Genomic DNA, 17,591 nt, shown 5'->3' with positions numbered 1-17,591 from the left:
TCAGCAGTCGGTACAACCATAATTTCTCAGGCCTTTAAAATCCCCCCATCAGCCCATATTACTTACTACAGGGTGAATATTTAATATATTTGGTCTAATTCAACACACTACAGGTAAGCAAATCAATAAGCACTTTGTCTAGGGCCTAATCCCCCCTATGTAACGACAAGCCACTAAATCCTAAGCACCAGCTCAGGCTTGAGAAACAGTGCTGACAGCTTTAGTGAACTGGCTAAATTCCATCATTCATCTCCATGTCTCTGTGGCTCTTGTTTTTAAATGCAGTCTTTTCTTGAAATTGCAGTGATTTTCTGTCCTTCTGCATACACACTGTTTTCAATTCAGGGAACCTCGGGGTGGATAAGTAATATGAGTCAAAGATGACTGTGGCCTTCTATTACATCTTTCAGAAAATGGAAAATTATCCATAAAGTATGTCTGAGCATGTGAAGGGCTCAAACTGGGACGTGAATATGCATGTGATGGATGAGGAGACCGAGGTGGAGCTAATGAAAGAAGACATTTGTGACAGTGCCACTGAAAAACCTAAGCGCATCTCTCTTCACCAGCAGCAGTCTGTGCACTGACTGACTGACTGACTAATTGCTGATTGACAGTTTGTCTGTGTCAGAGTCTCCATCTAATTGGTTGGCTGGCTTATGTTCAGCTTCCTGATGCATTGGCAAACAATTATCCTCGACAACAGAATCACATTTGTCTAATTAATTAGATGTGTTTGCTACAAGAGCAGGTAGTTAGCAGTGACAAGAAAAGCGAGTTTAGGGCTGAGTGTGCAAGTAAGATAAATAGAGCTATAATTGTTCAGTGTGAGAAAAGGAGAGGTGAAACTTGTGCTGTTCGCACACAGAAAAGTGAGTGCTTTTTTTTTTTTTTTTTTTTTTTTTAGCTCTTTAGCTCTTTAGCAGTTCTTTTGAAGACAGACATCAGTGAAACAGAACAATTGCTTAAAGCGTCTGGACTGTCACATCCTTAGTATATGGGAGGAAAAAAATCTCTTCTCCAAGACAGAGGAACTCAGTCAGTCAGCTGCTGTTGGCTCAGTGAAGCAGTGAATCAATGCAGTCAGACAGGCGGACAAGGCAAGGAGCAGGTACCTTTGTTGTTGGCGGCACTCTCCTGACACTTATCCGCCTGGACAACCACTTTCAAACTCCTCCTCAAACACTCCTGCTTTCCCGCACTCATGATCAGTTCCTCAGTTTCAGCCCACCTATCACCGCATTTTTCTTTAAATGTGTCTTCAAGCTACACAAATCTCATACATCTGTCTCATCTCTTCCTCGTCTTCTCTCAAATCTCTCATAACCATCTCTTTACGCCCTGCTTTGTATCACTTCAGAAAGCTGTGGCAGCAGGAAAACAGGGAGCGAGATTGTGTGTGTCCGTGTGCATGTCTGTGTGCGTGTCAAGAGGGCCTTGTATAGCGGTCCCAGCAGCAACAAGCTGTCATTAGAGTGGGCAGGAAAGAACCCTTGTGGCTTGGTTCCATCAAATTGTAATCCCCAGCACATTATTACCATAGCAGGGTCACCTCTCAACTACTGCTGTAGGGCAGGAGCAGGTGGAGCGCACACACACACACACACACACACACACACACACACACACACACACACACACACACACACACACACACACACACACACACCTTTCATTTGGTGCTATTTCCACTGTTTTGCTAGTGTTTTTCTTGACAGTCCTTATATTACCTGGCCAGCCCCCATAATGAATCCATCTGAGAAGGCCACGCTGAGGCAGCCATCATGCATAATTCATGATTTACCCCCCCCCCACCCCCCACCCTGACACTCCTTCTACATGTTCCTCATTGCTGTCATCCACTGCCTCTAGTGGGGCTTCTGTATTGCCCAACCTGATGGACTTTGAAGATTGTATGTGTCTATAGTCGAATGTGTGTGTGTGTGTGTATGTGTGTGAGACATGCTTCTCTTCTCTGTGGTTTCTAGGGAAACCACCATTAGGGTATTGGACTGTGTGTGTGTGTGTGTGTGTGTGTGTGTGTGTGTGTGTGTGTGTGTGTGTAGAAAAGAAATGTATTCACCCCAACTGATTGACTAATTTGGGGATCAATAGCACAAAGCTCTCATCCAGCATTACTTTAACACTCTGCCAGTCTTAAAGCTGCACAGCAGACAAGGACCTTCGTTAGGAGCACATTGTTCAAGCACAGAATTCACCATACATACTTTTGCCTTTGAAATTATATGTGCTAATTAAATGGATTGTTTAGATTTATGACATCTGGAGTACTGACCTGTAACTGCATCAATACAGGCCTGAGAGACCTGCGTTCATACAGTTATAGGTGTGTGTGTGTGTGTGTGTGTGTGTGTGTGTGTGTGTGTGTGTGTGGTCAGTGATGTCTCAATAAGCAGATGCAGATGGAAAAGGATCACAAACAGGATGTTTTATATTAAGTTAACATGTAACAATGATCTACATCAATATTGCCCAGGAAACATCTGGTGGGCAACACAATCTCAGTTCTGACAAAGCAGGATGTGTGATACTGTAAGCTCAAGGAAATTTGATGGGCATTACACACAGAGTCTCCTGTGATGCTACAATGCACAGTACATGCCCATAATTTCAGGCAGAGCTCACGAAGCTGTGAAGTTTTGGTTTTAAAAGGTGACTTTCATTGCTTTTTAGCTGTAAACTATACAATTTACAACACAAGACATAAAAGAGTGCTTGTATTGCTGTGATTGCCAAAGATTGCAGGCTGAATTTCAACCCAAGAAGCCACAACTACAAAGAAAACATCTTAGCCAACTAAGGGGTTGAAACAGTGGTTTATTACTGCTAATGATCCACAAATTACTTCATACTTGATTTGCAGATTTCAAAAGCCCGACAAACAAAAACAAACACAATTGCAGAACTATGCAAAAGTCTTGAGCCACCCCTCATTTCTTTAAATTCTGCTTCCAAGGAGCCAGAATTTCTTGCAATTTTAATATGGTCTTGAGCGATAGTCCTCCAGGCTTTCTGAAGGTCTTGGCTTTTTTTTTCACTCATTTTCAACTCAGTCCTTGTACCTGACCATTTTTGTGTTAAGTCACTTAACACTGACCTATGAATCATTCGAGCATAAAAAATGTACCTAACTCAGGGAACGAACCAGTGTTGTAACAAGGCAGACTACTTAGAAAACAAACAATTTTATATTGTATTTTCAGGCATTTTGTTACTAGCAGCCTGTCACAAAAACAATTTGTTCCAAATCGTTGTCAGAATGTACAGAGGAGGTCAGGAGAGAGGTGCAACAGTGAGTGTCTGCAGCTATCTATAAAACCCGGTGGAAGCTATGTCATGATTTGGGTGCTGCATTTCAGCCAAGGGTTTTGGAGATCTTGTCAAAACTGATGGAATTATGAATGCAGAAATATACCATATATGCTGTATGTATGTTTGCACGTTTCAATAAATCACTGCACCTATGCCCCATTTTCCTGGCAAAATATAAAGAAATGAGGGGTGGCTCAAGACTTTTGCCCAGTACAGTAACCCAGTTACATAATTGTAACTGATCAACGTGGTACAATTAAATAATTTCCCTCATGTCAAACTACAACACTGTAGATTTTGGGTGCTGATTTGGGTGATTATAAGCTACTGATTTTCTTTTACTATCTCTTTGAATTTAACATATAAATACATGCTTCAGTCAGTTACTACAGAAATAAGAAAAACCATTGTTGTTCATTAAGTGTGATGAAACCCATTCAGCCTGCAAACATTTAGTAAGTATGTTGGCAAGTGATTCATGGAGTGTCTCTGTGTATATGCTGGGACGGCAGGGTGCATTTCATCATGTCATTAGCAGTCCAGCAAGCAGAAATGACTTTTTCTGTACCTTGGAGCATGATTCAGATCAATGCCCTTGGCAGTTCTTAAATCAATGAGTGATGCTGTAAACTAGGGGACTCATCGGTGAAACAGACCCCTGGGAGACAGCATGAGTGAGAGAGGGACTGTCAAAGAAGAGAGACGAGAGAAAGAAATACACAGTTTAAATAAACAAAAGACAACAGAGCGGACAGGAGGACAGATGGAGGGGACATGTAGGTTATCTTAGTGCATATGCGTGTGTGTGTGTGTGTGTGTGCACGTTGAAAAAAAATGAAACACAAACACATACAAAAGCACTGACCTTTCTAAGTGTCTTTTGCTACAGAACAATGCAAGCACAATCATGTCGAAATAATTGGTTACTTGATGAGGCAGGTGAATCTCTTTCTCTCCATCTCCCTCTGCCATGTATTCCTGCAAAGTGTGCGTCTCATGCGGGGTGGGGGAGCAAAGTAATGGGCAGGAGGTGGAGCATGAAAAAGGTTAGGGAGAGAAATCACATCACCAGAGAGAGAAACGATGAGAGTGCGCCTGGCACCCACGGCCAGATGTATTTACCTGGGTAATGATAGTCATCTGGACCGACAGGCCGTGTATATGTAGTGTGTGTGTGTGTGTGTGTGTGTGTGTGGTGAAGGGTGCTGTGGAGGCTAGGTTTCTCTTTGACTGCTTGACTGCAGGGCTGAAGGGCTAGCTTGCCAATTTATTTGCTGGCAAAAACACAACAGTCTCTCTTGTTCGCCTTTTCCTCTGTTTGTCCTCTCCTCATCTCTTTTAGTTAACATTCTTTTTTTATTTCTCACCTCCCATCTTGCTTCTCCAATATCCTCTCCCTCTACCTCCATCATCTCTCTGCCTTGCTTCAAATGTTGCCTTTATTAATTCATAAAAAACAGACTCCACACACGACTGAGTTCCATAGGCACTGGAGCATGATTCAATCCCCCTGCATGCACATATGCGCGCACACTTTTTCCTTGTTTATGCACCCCACTACCTTGCCTTTCCTCACACCTCTTCTCATCACCTACCTCCTCCAGACAGTTCTCTACTTCAGCAGGCATAAAGCAAAGGCTACAGCCATTTATGTTTCGTTACATATAAATAGTTGGCACACTGACTCGCCTCCAGCACAAAGGGAGAGAAAGCAAGCTGATGTAAATACTGCGCTTTGCCTCTGTTGTCCACTATTTCTCACCACTGGTCACGATCTTTCTGTTTTGCTGATTTTCTGTATTTTTATTTTATTTTTTTCCCAGACATTTTTTTCGCTCTGTGGATGCAAGTGCATTTGCAGAGAAAAAGGTGTCTCTTTGTGAGTGCACGTATGCACGTACGTGCACATCTGATTCATTTCTTCCGGGGCATGGGTGTGACACTTGACTGCTCTTATCAAGGGTTGCCAGATGTGAGCCCTGAGGTTAAAGAGGGGTCCCACGTGTGTGCATGTGCGTGCGCAGACACACACACACATACACACAAATACATAAAAACATATACATGGCCTTTCTCAAGCCTCCCTCCTCCCCACTGGAAAAGAGTAGGAAGAAAAAGGAATGGGTGCTTGGATATGGATTGCTGGGATTGAATTAAAAACATTAGCTTGAGGCTGTACGGCTGAATTCTGATGATGAGGCCACCGGGGGAAAATGGAGAAAATGGGCTTTCGCTGCCAGGGCCTTGAAAATCCCTTACTAATGGAATGAGAAAAGGCAGATAGCAAGAGCGAGGGAGGGGAAGAAAGGATATCACACAGATGAGTGTGCGTGAATGGTTGCAAAGACAATGCATTCTGTTTGTGTGCGTGAGTGTGTGTTCATGTGAGAACAAAATGGGCTGAAACAAATGGAGCAGAGCCAGAAGGCCTCCAATGAAACATCATTACAAGTAGCTCCAGAAATATTATGCCTTTGGCATAACTAGCAATGCAGGGGAGGGCAGAGCAGATTATTTCCAAAGAGCACACAAGTCACAGCACAGGCATTCAACCGCTTACACTTGGACACAACATTTGCGCACAAGTTTGATCTGGTTCAGTAATCTCAACTTAGGACATAAAGATTTCCAGCTCAGTTTAGCTTGTTAGGACTTTTTATTTTGCCAGTATGTTTAAAAGATGTGTTTATTGTGTTCTTGCCGAATGTTTTAATTCCTGGTGCCCACCACGATTCATCCCAGATGTGCCACAGCGATCCCGCCCAGGTGAGCCTTTGCACTTAACATCAGGTGCTGCTGCAGAATCTGCTGTTCTGTTTGAAAGGTTGGAAACCGTAAGCAGGTAAGGACAAACTCTGTTCTATCGATCAAAGCTAAACCGAATGCATTACCTGATTCAATTATATTAGGCTGCTCTTAATAATATTTAATCAATAGACAGCTTTTTATACACCACACACAGATGCTTAAGTTAAATAAAAGATCATACAGAATGAAAAAAAAACAAAAAAACACTGAAGGTATGAAGTAGCAGAGGGCAACTGCCTTCTCTTAATCGCTGTCTTTATCCCTATTATAAACCATTCTGGACTGTAGTCTGAGAAAAATGGGCAGATGGCTAATTAGAAATAAAAAGCTCTTAGTGCTTACTGAAGAAGAATTTCTTTTCGTTTCTTCTCCTCATTTTGCCTTTCTATACAACCATCACGGTTAATTCTCTGGTAAATTCTCCAAGCGGTGGGCATTTCAGCCCCCTCACTTCTCTGTAAAATGAATAGAAGCATCTGACATGGGCTGCCATGGGCTTTAAATGTACAATCTGGCTGTTTTTATAATGGGAACAAATTAATAAGTGAATGTTATCTGTGGGTAGCAGAGTGGGGTGCCTTGCCAGGCCTTTTTGTTCCTGTACCACTTCTTTTCATGTAAATGACAGAACACACAAAAACAGACAGGGCGCTTGCTCTGAACTGGATTTTGACACGGATATTGGCGCACTTTGTGTGTGCATGCATGTGTAATATAGCACATATTAAGGTGCATACGCTGAATGGGGATATGCATGTGCATTGGTTTGTTAGCACAGTGTTATTTAAATGTGTCTGCGCAGTGTTTAAGATGAGACTAGTTTCAGGTTTTGATGGAGAACATACGACTTCCGAGAGGAAACATAAATCTTCTGAGCATAAACAGGCGGGCAGAACAAGAATGAAAAATAAGGTGAGGCTGAATGAAGCATAGGTGGCCAGCAGTGTCTCACTCCTCTTTCTCTCTCAATATTGGTATTGCAAAGTCACAGAGATGGCAATCAGCAGGAGATGTGTCTTGAAGATGAAAGCAGGGAGAGGAGAAACAGAAGGAGAGCGAGAGAAAGGACAGCCTCTTAAGGCACCTCTATCAGTCTGTCGTTAGGAGGGTAATGAACCTAGCACCAGTGCTGCCAAGCAACCAATGACTCACTCAGACACATACACATACACACCACATGCGCAGACTTTACAAGATAAACACACTAACAAAATGGAAATCTCTCAAGTACCTGAGACGTGTCCCTGCTACTCAGCCATTATCAGACAATCTTCCCAATTACACAGTGTTTATGCAGAAAAGGCAGGATGCGCACGCTGCATCATACGAGCAGGAGTAACAGATTGTTTCCATGTTTACTCAGATCTGTCGCTCTCTTATATTTTTCCCAGGCTGCTTGGCTTTTGCCATATGCTCTACGTTTTACTACACTTGATGTATTCTTCAAATATCCATTCATCTCAATCAGAAATCTGTCTTAACGGGTAATTCCAATCATTTTCCTCCTGGGGCACAATTATCTAGAATTTACCAAAACGCCATCCAATGATTTTGTCAGTTACCACACCAAAAGAGCTGTTTTTCTACTACAGCTGCATGATGCAGAGATGTTTTTGCACTTCATAGACTGTGTGTGTGGAATCATTTCAGGGTAGCTGTTCTTGAATGTATAGTACTGTGCAAAAGTCTTGAGCCACCCCTAATTTACTCATATTTTGCCTGGAAAATGGGAAATAGGTGTGGTGATTTGTTGAAATGTGTGCAAACATACATGGAAATACAGTATATAAGGCAAAAACTGAACTTATACAATTCTAATGAACTTGAAAGTCAATATTTGGGACGACCACCTTCATTCTTCAACACATCCTGGACTCTCTTAGGCAGCTTTCTTGTCATTTCTCTAAGTAGTCTTCAGGAATAGCTCTTCAAAGCTCACTGTTCTATCTCTCTCCTGAGCTTCTCCATACCTATTGATAAATAGCCAAAAAATGTCATCACTCAAAAATGATCAAAAATGTCATCAGACCTGTTGCTGCTGATTTTCCGCGCAGTTCTTGTGTAATTTGGCATAGCTCCGTTTTTTATCGTTTCCCTGCTTTAAGAATGGCTTCTCAGCAGCCGCCCTTCCACTGAGACCATTTCTAATGAGGCTTCAGTGAACACATGAATCTACTGCACCAAGAGATGCATCAAGGACATCTATCAGGTCCTGTGTTAGGTCTTTGCTGGATTTTTTCTTGTTTTTTAAGAACGTGACTTTCAGATACTGGTCATCTGCTGTAGATAGTTTTTTTAGGCCTGCCCTCTGCTTGTCCAGTTTCCTCAAATTTTTTTAAGGACACACTGCACACCATGCCGAGATATGCCAGGTTTTCAGCTAATAGCTCTTTGGGAATAACCTTGTTGGTGCAAAAATACTATTTTATAACAAACTGTGTTATCTTTGAGATTTTGTGAATCTTATGTGTTTTATGCTTGAATGATTCATAGGTTAGTGCTTATGTGGCTTAACAAACAAAAAATATTCCTCTGAAAATGTTCAGGTACAAGAACTGGACTGAAATAAACCTTCAGAGAGCCTAGAGAACTGATGTTCAAGAACACAAAAACAAGTTTTCATTGTGCTCTGAGGAGGCACAACAACAGTCTTGTCAGATTGGATTTTCATGTAAACTCACTAAAGTGTTTGATCAACATTAAAACCCATTCTAACCCAACTCCACAAACTGATACTCAAGATGCAAAATGCAATATAATGTATTCCTTCGTCTCTGGATACTTTTTAAGTTTAGCTGCCAGGAATGTATTTGCGCCTCTTGTCACAAAAGTTAGAAAAATGAGTAAATCACACCCACGTGTATTGGCAGCCAGAGTTTGGGCTTGTGATTCTGCCCGGTGTCGGAGAAAAAGAACTTTCTCACCACAAAAACTGAAGTAAATTCCTCTTGCTGCATACCACTATCTGTCAGTGGTCACTAGCAGAAGCTTTAAGTAATAAGATGCGATCAACTCAAATCCAGGACAGCTGGTTTTTCAGCTGAACAAACGCTCGCAGGAATTACCTCAGAAGGAGCTGAGAAGCTCTACCTACTAATCTGAGGAAGTAATTCTGCTAACACGAAGCATTCAGAACAAGATAAACGGTCTTATATTCAACTGTTGTATGCACATCCAAAGCAGTGCTAAACAAATGCTCACTTTAAGTTTGTAGAAGTACATAAAGCAGGGCTATAATCTAATTACTCAAACATCAATCATCATCTCTGTCCTTACTTGAACTTCCTCTCCTGCTAACTCTAAGGTCTGCCTGTGCAGATGCATGTTCGGTGTTTCTGCAACAGTGAACCAATGTGTTTGTTTTTGGCTGCTGTGTTTACATGTCAGCAATCGTCATCAACAAACCCCCCCCACCCCCACCCCCCACCCCCCAAGGACATGGGTTGAACTGTCAGCCTCGGTCAGACATCACACACACACACACACACACACACACACACACACACACACACACACACACACACACACACTTTTTGATGTCTGTCATCTTCTCTTAAGATATCAGGCAGACATATACATGGCTCAATACCTCCACAATCTTCCACCAGACTGAACCTGGACTGGGGTCGCTGTGAAAGTGAGCGTGAGTGTTAGAAGTCAGCCGTCCTCAAAGCTTGCCCTCACAGGGTTCACAAGCAGCTCAAATCCATGTGGGTTACGGCTGAGCCGCAAAGCTCTCTACAGTAACAGGGACTGGGTTAGCAAGTGACTGACACAGTCCTCTCCCACAGACATGCACACGATGCACATTATGCAGAACAGGGTTTAACGATCTCTGTAGTGAGACACCAGATTACCAACACTCTGGTTTATATTTTCCAGTGAGTCCCCGCATGCCTACAGAGAATCCACACATACTCGTATTTTATTACATATAACTGGATTTAGTCAAAATGTCTGGTGTGAGAAATATAAATGGCAGCCTAAAGCCTGTTCCATTACCCAACATTAATGCAAGACTTAGGTGTTCAATAACCCAATTTTGGATGGACACATAATAATAACAGTTTAACATATTACTATGATTCAGCTGCTTTTGCCTTTGTTTTGTGTGTCTGCGAACGCAAACTTACACACAGCACCACGTGTAGCTCTTACAGCCATTCTAGTTTGAAATTCCTTTCACATATACCAAAAGCAGCTAAATAGAAATAAAAATAAAACAGCTGCTGAGTGCTTTGTGGCAAGAAATGCTCTGTACTGGATGGTATCAAACTTTGATGTAACGAGGCTTCATCCAGTTATTAATATAATTAGCAGCAGATCATCTGTTCCCATCCTTCGTAATGTCTCAGTCGCTTGTTTATTCCTGGCCTGTGTGGTCCAGCTGAAATGGCTGTCATCTTAATTGACCAAAAAAGAGGGAGCCAGTGCCACATGCATATTTAATCGTGTAATGGTGTGAATATTATTACATGCCTAATTTCCATTAGCCAACATTAATCCAGTGAACGAAGGGGTATTCACGGCCTGCTCACCCATATTCGGGGACAAACTGCACGAGTCTCCAGGCTGGTTTCTGTGTCTCCACTGGTCATACTCACAAGGCAGCTCGGTGGCCAGACTGTGGTGCTGATTATAGGTGACAGGGACACTGCTGGCCAGAGGGACCTGGGAAAGTTGGCATGGCAATGGTGAAAGGTCATTACCACAGCACTGTCAGCATCATAACTGTGACACTGTGATGAAAGAGCCAAAGAGAACAACAAAGAGACTCCAGCACATTCGCACGTCTTGTTTTAGAATTTTTTTTGCCAAATAAAAGTGAAAAGAAGATTTTTATACATGATTAACTCAGATTATTATAAAGCCAATGAAATATAGCATTTTTTAAGTTCCCGATTTAGAGACTCTGACAGTGTCTCTAAATAATACAGGTGATCTGCTCACATACATGACATCTAAAACTGTCACATGTTACGCTTCAGGTACTTTGTTGTCCCTCTAAGGATGAAAAATTACCTCATTAATAGACAACTGCGACACCCTTGATGGCAGCGGCCGCAGACACGCAATCTCATTGTATGTCTTGACATATAATGACCATGAATTCTTGAACTGAAGGAGGCTTCCCGATTTAATCATTCTAAATAAGATTTTACCCTCATCTGAATGTCACACTGCTCCATTAGTAGTGCAGTGATCCCTATAAATACATATCTGCATATGACAAGAGTTCTGGTACTGGAAGCTTTCTGTTTTGCGCTTGTAGTCTGATTCATAGTGACTTATCACGTTTGAGTGGGCTTTAGTTGCATGCAGGTAAACGTGCCTGTGATGAGCAAAGGCAGGAATGCATTTGCTGAAGGAAATTTCAAAACCACTGGATAACAACAGTTTAGCTTTGCATTGGCTTAATAAAACGTATCTATAATTTAAACAATCACCAGCACACTGATCTTGGAAATCTTGGCCCTGATATCCGGTGCTCTCAGAAGCTGAGTAATCATCCAGTGGGTTTCCAGACGGGTGCTGCAGAAGTCAATGTGAACATTCATATTATGGCATTCCTATCCAGGCTCCTTCAGATTTCTCCTGTTCCCACTTTTTTTATTTTCCAAAGACTCCCTTTCATCACAATATATATTTATATGTATACAGCTGGTTCATCTCTTTAATACTACAGCTGTCACCTTCTTAACAATGAATAGCTGAAGATTTGCTGTCATTACAGTTATTTTTTCTCATGTTTTAGATGTATTATTACCCCTAAAATCCATAGAACATTTTTGTGCTATTTTTGAATTTTATTTTCAGACTTCTTTTAAAGCTCAATACTCTGCATATGATTCTTTTGCTAAACACTTGAATTTCTTGGACTGCATGGGCTCTTTGTCTCTCTGTTCGGCACTCTCCTTTTTATAACTTCTCGAGTACAAGTGGGAGCAGAGGGTAGGAGGAGGGAGTGATTGGAATTCATTATGGTCAAATGATTGCAAACTCTAGAAGCCGAGAGGCTTTTCTAATCACAGCTGAATGAGCTGGAGAGTTAATGTGGGCAGGAGAAGAGTGGAGAGGAAAGGAGGAGCGAGAACTCCATCGTCAGTGTAGCGCTTTCAAGGGCTCTTCACACGGCTCTAATGGTGGAATTGTTCTGACACTGAATGGATATTTGAGATGTGGTGTTTCATGGCCATGACTCACTCTAAAAATGGTAGTTAGGTTCATTTCTGTGCAGAGGTTTTTATAGAAATGTTTTCACAGCAAAGAAAATAGACATTTTTCCTTATGACAGCAGGTCATTCGCCCGTTGGGTAATGATGTATGTCCATAAAAGTCCTTTAAATCAGAGCCCCTTTGGCTGGCTGCTGAATCGAAAAATAACAACAGAAAACATGGTGAGATGCAGAGCTTCAGTTAACATCCATTCATCAACACCCCAATCAGAAACAGAAACTCCAAAATTGGATTTGAAGATGTGACCTGACTTTCTCCTGTGAGAAAAGTACACATAGTCAGTGTATGTGCATACATGTTACTAGCTACAGCAGCGTACTGCAGTTCAGCTTTTCAGAGATCATCTATTTTCAGACATAATGCCTGATGTGGGTGACATGTATGACATTTCTCTTTCTCAGTGGGATTTCATTTCTCGCTATAGAAAGAAATACAAGTACGCAAAATGTATATGTCAATGTGAGAATATTATCGTCACATCATCATGTTGCACTCAATTTTTATCATCTCCATCAATGAAGTAGTGACACATCACACTAATTTATGAAACTTCTGAGTGCTTAAATGATCTGCCAGTGTTAAACCAATATACAGGATGGCTGCTGCCCCAAAAACATTTGGCACTGCTGAAATCACTGTGCCCACTTCCTAATATCTAGGAGTAGAGGACTACTGCTTTTCAAATCCAGTTTGGGTCTCTGCGCTCCTCCTCTACCCGTCTGGGCATGTTGGCACCAACTACAAAGGAGATGAATAGTTGGCACACGGTGGGCATCCGAGGGCCGGGGATCAGAGGAGAGGAGATCACTCATCCTGCCATCAACTTGGCGCAGGCTTTTGGGACAGACTCACTACAGATTAGCCTGCAGTGCTAACCTGTACGACTGCAGACCATTGGCGAAGCACATCAATGGCTATGAGACTCCCTGCAGACTTTAAAGACATATGTGCACATGGCAGATCAAATTAAAATGCTGACACTGAGGTGGTTTCATCTTTTGGCACTATCTTCCAAAGAGCCACCTGGCCAGTGCTGCGTGCCTGTGCTCATCACAGTCCTCATTGCAGATAACTGCTGGTGTTAGCCTGGAAATTCTTAGCTCTTGAATCCAAAGCCATATGTCTCTGTTAGCCTGCGCATAATATTGAATATATTATGCCACTTGCTGCTGTGGCTCTGTTTTTCAAATTCATCAAGATCCAATCCTGTGTGGCTCTATAAGACTGAGTAATTTTGTCTCAGAAAGAGAATATAAGCTATCAAGTGAAACCACACCTGCAGAATAGTTAGCACCCATTTTGTTTTTTTCCAACCAAAAACTATACGTAGGAACAACAATCCAGAAGAGTTTAAAAAAAAAACAAATGGCTTCAAGCTACGAAGCTTAAAGAATGAACCTGCAAGTCCATACTGTGTAAGTCCATTAAGAGAAACAACTGAATGGAGTTACCGCTGTCATTAGTTTGTTAGTTTGAGCACAAGAGGCAGAAAAGATGGAGCTGTGATGGACCATTTTAAAAGTATCTAATAGAGTCGACAAGAGGTCATGAAGTCCTGGAGGTTTTCCCAGAATTCCTCAATACTCGCAGATGGACATCTGCAGTGACACGACATTGGCCTGAGCTCATGTGTCTGACTTCATTACGCATTATACTTCCGACACGCTGACAGTGTAGGGGCTCAGCTTCTACACGGCGACATGTCCGTGCACATGTGCCCAAACAGACGCGCACCCTCCTTTTCCTTACAACACAAAATGACCCTGGACTATCTGCAATATCAAGGCTCACGGAGAGGTCGGTGCTTGCTTGATGCTAAATTAATACCACAAATGTTTTTATATATATATATATATATATATATATATATATATATATATATATATATATATATATATATATATATATATATATATATAAAAAGGCAAGAAACCCGGGGCACTAATCTAGCCAGGCAGACAGGCCGGCTTTAAGTGTAAATCTAAACGGTGTTAAACTGTGCTGCAAATATGAGGTTCCCTGTTGCTAATGAGTCGGTTTAGCCAGAGGAGGCCAAACATAGCTGGAAAGCCTTTGACTGATCACACTGCTAAGAGGCATTTATTGAAGCTGGCGGATCTTATTTTCACACTCCGAGCAAACCCGACTCCTGGTGTGAGTGTGCAGGGGGTGTGATATGTGTGTGCCAGCTGCATTTCACTGTTGATGGACAAGCAGATTTATGGGAGGCCAGATGGGTCTCGGGGTATGCGAACTGAAATTAGGTTGAACTGGCACTCCAGTGACCTCTGTGTTTGCCCAAGTAAAGGTTTAAAGATTGGTGTCCAGATGCACTTTTTTTTTAATCAGCCTGTTTAGTTTTTATAGTGATACTGCAAAATGCAACAAAGAGTATGCGAGTATGTTTTTAATAGAGGGGAGATCACAGTTAGCCATCCACTAATTAACAGAAGAACGCGTGGCGGGTGTCCAGAACATGCACTGCAATGACTGCTGATTTAATCAGAGTAGCGAAAATTAGATTATTAATAAACCCAAACAGCACCCAAGGTGACCGACAACATGCCATCCCTACACTGCAGCCTGCTTTGTCAGCACTGTTAAACACAGTTAGGCTGCGATGCACAACATACACAGTGTGGCACTTTCATAGGTATGCATTATAGCTATGAAAGTGGGTGAAACAAATCACATCTGTGAGTTGTGGTGGACCCTGCAAGCTCCCTATATATAGAGGTGTAAATGTCTTGCATTGGTCCACCTCAAAATATCTGACAATGCAAATCTAATCTAAGCAAACATCCCACAGTTATGTCGCACCTCATTTTAAGTTTGTACCAGGGTTGTGGAGTACAGCCACCCTTTCTCTGCTGTTCTCTAAAGGGGAGTAAGAGGGGGGTGAAGAGCAGTTAAGAGGAAACGACAGGTGGACACTTGGGTCATGAAACCTGGACTGCCATTGGGGGGCCTGCTGGTTGCTTTCAGCAGGGTCATGTAGTCACCCCACCCCCCAACCCCAAACTGTTTGACTGCCAACCTCCCAACCCCCACCTTCTGCCTTCGTCCACTTCCCCTGCTGCACAAGCACTCCTGTCTGCCCCTCTCACCCACACGACACCAGAGACCCCCGAGCAGCTGGAGTTGATGACACTTGTCAGCAAAGAGATAGAGTGTCCACTGTGTCTGACTCCAGCCTCTCAGTCTCATGCACACATTTACAGGCTTCATACATGCGCATGTTCACACTCTTGAACACACACACGCATTTTCTGACACCTCCTGACAGTATATGTCAAAGATCATCCTAGAAAGGCTTTACTTGTAAGACGAGACTGACACCGAGCTGATGCACACAAATATACACGCAATTTACTGGATGGTTATACGGGCGCGACACATGCTACAGATGCTCACTCAGATGCACACTTTTACTCTCATGGTCATGTGGGCACATTTTACTGCGCTGGCATGCTTCCTAACTAATGGTGGGAACTCACTCTGCTACGGTGATACGTTTCCCATAATAACAATATTATCACTAGATAATCTAACAAACTCTATACACTATATACAATCATCTATGATTATCTTCCACTGCTCATCATTTTCCTTGTGCTCGTCTCTTCTTTCTGCAAGTTCACTAACTTTACCCTCATTCATTTGGTAAGCGCCACCATGAGGAGTCATGAGGTGCTGATGAGTCAAATTTGTGGGGGAATTTGTTTAAACTGCGTGCATGTTTTATAAAAAATATCAATATTTTTTGCCAGTGTATTGATAAATGTATTGCAAGGGGAAGCAATACACTATATTGCAATATCAATATTTTGTCCCACTCTTAGTTCTAACATATTAAAGTCATAAATAAAACTCCTCCTGGATTTCCATCTTGACTGTGCTGAGTGCTTTAAGGAAATCTATATACACATTATGAAACGGTCTTCAAATTACCCAATCTTTAAATAATGATGTGCAAATGAAACAGGTGCTGCAAACAGAATGACATTACGAGAATAAATCAACACTAATCGTGGCCTTTTTCTGCTATTCTCCTAATATTTTGTCACGAATTGTTCCTAAAGCCAGAGCAGCTCCAATGTGCTGCAGCTGTTATAATAGTGGTTAACAAAGACAACATAGTTTTTATTCTCCTGAGTAAAAGGCCATGGAATGATTTGCTTGCACCCCAAAACTTTGGACATATTTTGTGTTAAATGTTTAAGTGTTAAAGTATGAGTGTTTGAACAGGAACTGGGCAATCCAATACATGTTCAGCAAATCACGTGAAGACTGAGAATAAAGCAGCACATGTAGAAAATATCTTGATGAGAAGAGTTTGAAGGTTCCTTAAAGGACAGATGTCATGTGTCTCAGGGTTGGACTGAGAATTTTACTCTGCAGTTGTATCATTTTACTGAAAACGGAAGCTAAATGAATCTGCCGTTTTCAGCCAAATTCAAAACAACCTAAGACAGTTTTATGCAGTAGCATTTAGTATATAGAGCAACACACATAAAAATCTAAGTGCGGTGCTGCTTCAGCTCTGACTCTACCCTTTCACTTGCCATGCATGCAGTATTTTAACATGCTTATGTGAGCTTGACAGCCTATATCCGTGTCCACCCTACTCTCTCAGAGAGGAGAACCAAGCACAGTGTCAGATGGCAAGCTGAATTAAGGCGATGTCAACACATTCACCATGGCAGGGATGAATTTCAGCAACTCACTGACCATTTTGTCACTGTCATCTAAAGGCAGTGCATGCACTCTGTGCAGCTCACACCACACAAAGCTGCGTGTTGTGAGCTGCACAGAATGAAATCAATTTTTCTGAACACAAATGTTTATATTTTAATTTCTATAAATACACAGAATGAACATCAATGTGTAAATGCATACTATAACATTAGGTTTTCGCCAAGTGCATTTTCTGCAATAATATCAGTCAAATCAATCAATCACCTAACATTTTTGGCTATAGTTCACACTAAACGTGCGTATGAATGTAAGACCATATGTTTGTATTTACTGTATGTTTAGATACATACTCTTTTTTAATGTATGTCTTGGCCAAACTGTAAAGCACTGTGCTTTTTAAAAGGTGTTCTCCAAATAAAGTTACAGTAGGTTCTTCTTCTTCTTCTTACAACCTACTCTTTATATAAAATGTAATATGATAATTTGGTTTTTTTGGCCTGAAATAACAGGCACCT

The sequence above is a fragment of the Archocentrus centrarchus genome, chromosome 3 (genome assembly GCF_007364275.1).
Source record: "Archocentrus centrarchus isolate MPI-CPG fArcCen1 chromosome 3, fArcCen1, whole genome shotgun sequence".
Taxonomy (NCBI): domain Eukaryota; kingdom Metazoa; phylum Chordata; class Actinopteri; order Cichliformes; family Cichlidae; genus Archocentrus; species Archocentrus centrarchus.
Note: the sequence above shows the minus strand (reverse complement) of the source record.